Source organism: Cebus imitator, unplaced genomic scaffold, assembly GCF_001604975.1.
Source record: "Cebus imitator isolate Cc_AM_T3 unplaced genomic scaffold, Cebus_imitator-1.0 Scaffold86, whole genome shotgun sequence".
In the NCBI taxonomy this organism is placed as follows: Eukaryota; Metazoa; Chordata; class Mammalia; order Primates; family Cebidae; genus Cebus; species Cebus imitator.
The window spans coordinates 2,788,127-2,791,347 of NW_016107401.1; the positions used below are offsets into that span (position 1 = coordinate 2,788,127).

Sequence of the window (3,221 nt, forward strand, 5' to 3'; positions counted from 1 at the left end):
TTGCTGCTGGACTTGGTTTGCCAGTATTTTGTTGAGGCTTTTTGCACTAATATTCATCAGGGATCTTGGTCTAAAGGTTTCTTTTTGGTTGTATCTTTGCCAGGTTTTGGTATCAGAATAATGCTGGCCTCATAGAATGAGTTAAGGGAAGTCTCTCCTCTTCTATTTTTGGGAATAGTATCAGTAAGAATGGTACTAGCTCTTCTTTGTACACCTGGTAGAATTTGGCTATAAATCTGCCTGGTCCCAGAATTTTTGTTGTTGTTTTGGTAAGCTATTTATTAATGATTCAATTTTGGAGGTGGTCAAGATTCAGTTTCTTTCTGGTTCAGTCTTGGGAGGGTGTGTATGTCCAGAAATTTATCCATTTCTTCTAGATTTTCTAGTTTATGTGCATACAAGTGTTCATAATATTCTCTGATAGTTATTTATATTTCTCTGGGGCCAGTGGTAATATTTCCTTTGTTTTTTCTAACTGTGCTTATTTGTGCCTTTTCATTTTTCTTCTTTATTAGCCTAGTTAGCAATCAATCTGTTTTATTAATTTTTTTCAAAAAATCACTCCTGGATTTATCTTTTATTTATTTATTTATTTATTTATTATTTATTTATTTATTTATTTTGGTTTCTTGATCTGCTTCTCTTCAGCTCTGAATTTGCTTATATCTTGTCTTCTGCTAGCTTCAGGATTGATTTTCTTTTTGTTCTTTAGTTCATCTAGTTGTGATATTAGATTGTCCTATTGAAGTCTAAATTTAGCATTATAAATTTCCCTCTTGATACTGCCTGAGATGTGTCCCAAAGATTCTGGTATGTTGTATCTTTGTTCTAATTAGTTTCAAAGAACTTGTTGATTTCTGCCTTAATTTCCTTATTTATCCAAAAGTCATTCAGAGGCAGGTTATTCAATTTTCACTTAATTGTATTGTTTTTAGCAAATTTCTTAGTTTGCAATTGAAATTGCAAACCCAATTTCCATTTGCTTGGTAGATTTTTCTCAATTCCTTTACTTTGAGCTTATGGGTGACATTGCATGTGAGATGGGTCTCTTGAAGACAGCATATCAGTGGGTCTTGATTCTTTATCCAGCTTGCCACTGTGTGCCTTTTAATTGGGGCATTTAGCCCATTTACATTCAAGGTTAGTATTGATATGTGTGGATTTGATCATGTCATTATGCTGTTAGCTGGTTTATTTGGTTGCTTCATAGTGTCAGTGCTTTGCATACGTATGTGTTTTTTTGTAGTAGCTGGTAATGGTCTTTTCTGTATTTAGTGCTTCCTTCAGTAGCTCTTTTAAGACAGGTCTGGTAGTGACAAATTCTCTCAGCTTTTGCTTGTCTGGAAGGGAACTTATTTCTCCTTCACTTATGAAGTGTAGTTTATCCAAAAATGAAATTCTGCATTTGAATTTCTTTTGTTTAGGAATGTTAAATACTGAATCCCAGTCTCTTATGGCTTGTGAGGTTTCTGCTAAGAGGTCTGCTGTTAGTCTGAAGGGCTTCCTTTCCCTTTAACTTGACCTTTTCTTTAGCTACCATTAATATTTTTTCTTTCATTTTGACCTTGGAGAATCTGATGACTATGTGTCTTGGGAATGATTTCCTGAATTTCAGTGTTGGAAAAATATGAAATTTGTGTGTTATCATGAGTTTGTGTGTGATTCTTGTATCAGGGCCATGCTTATCATTTCTGTCTTGTTCCAATTTTAGTATATGTGGTGCCAAAGTGAGCACTTGAAAGTTAATTCTGTCAAAACTTTAAAAATTGAAAGCTCCAGGCAAGATTTTCCAAAAGCGTCTAAATAATTGTTGATAAAACAATTAACACATTGATACCAAATCCAATAGAAATAAAACATAGCAACCAGTTAGGATAGATCTCACATCTGGATACCATTGCAATCCCCTATGCCTAGAAGAATTGCAGTTAAATTAAAATGTCATTGAAATAATCATAGGCAACAATCAACTAGGGTGCTTTCCTGGAATGCAAATACTGGGAAATTTTATAAGAACAATATTAATCTAGCAAGGCAAAAAGATAATTTTTTTCTTCTATTAATGCTGAAAATATAAGAGAATTCACATCTTTTCTTACAAAAAAATACTACAATATTAAGGATATATGGACATATACATAAATTTATCTTTTTGGGCACAAACCAAGCAATTATTCAATGATTAATGAAGAAACATAGAAAGCATTCTCACAATTTAGCAATAAGGCATAGAATTTCAATTTTTTGCCATTATAACTAAATAATTTTGAAAATATGAACTAGTGCATTTTGACAAGAGGAAAAAATAAGGCATAAAAATTGGATAGAAAATATGTAAATTGTTCTTTGAAGATAGTATGAATCTATACTTAGAAGACTCCACTTAATTAACTAACAAAAGCTCGTAAATGTATATAATAAAGACTTTAATTTACAGAATTAAAAGAAAAAGTGTCATAAAATGTTTAATATTGCAGTTTTATAATCTATTTTAGTATTTGGTAGGGAACGAACATAATAATTACTCAGTTTTTTGTATATTTTTATGACAATTCTTACATACTTTTTTTACAGTAGCTGTAAGATTATTTTGTGATATGAGATTTTGACTAAGATATTATTAGATTTCTATAATGGATTAGCTTGAAGAAAACTGACTTTTTATATGATTGAGTCTCTTATTTTATTATTTTATAATAGTCTTTTAATATGTTTGAGTTTTACTTTATGTTCTCTAGAGATTTCTTGCTTTCTTTACATAAATCTTGTCAATTTCTGAAGTATATTTATTAGCATTCATTACAATTTTTTTAAAGTACTAGCAAACATTTATAAAATTTCTGATGCTCGCTAAATTAATTTTAAAAGATTCTATTTCTAGAATGATATTGATAGATTTTTAAGTAAATATCTTCAAATAGCAATAATTACATACACGGGGTGTGTGTGTGTGTGTGTGTGTGTGTGCGTGCGTGCGCATGTGTGCACACAATTGAATTGGCTGGTATTTCTACAATAATTTGTAGTAATTTTGGTGATGGTGGACATTTTTGTTTTTTTCTTTACTTGGAATGCATCTAGCATTTATCATTAAGCACAAAGACATCTAATATTAAATTCATGTTTATGTGTTTGTGTATTCATGGGCTCATGAAGAAGGTGATCATTGGAAATGGGGTATGTACCAAAGGAGTTAATGGAGTTGCTATGCAGATGTTGAG

General features: G+C 31.1%; 1 non-coding gene across 1 annotated transcript; it reads right to left on the minus strand.

Moving 5' to 3' along the window:
- Nucleotides 1-1,628: 1,628 nt before the first annotated feature.
- LOC119472125 lies at nt 1,629-1,735 on the minus strand. Its single transcript, XR_005201233.1, has one exon. It is a non-coding gene; the product is annotated as a U6 spliceosomal RNA (small nuclear RNA).
- Between the last annotated feature and the right edge of the window lie 1,486 nt (nt 1,736-3,221).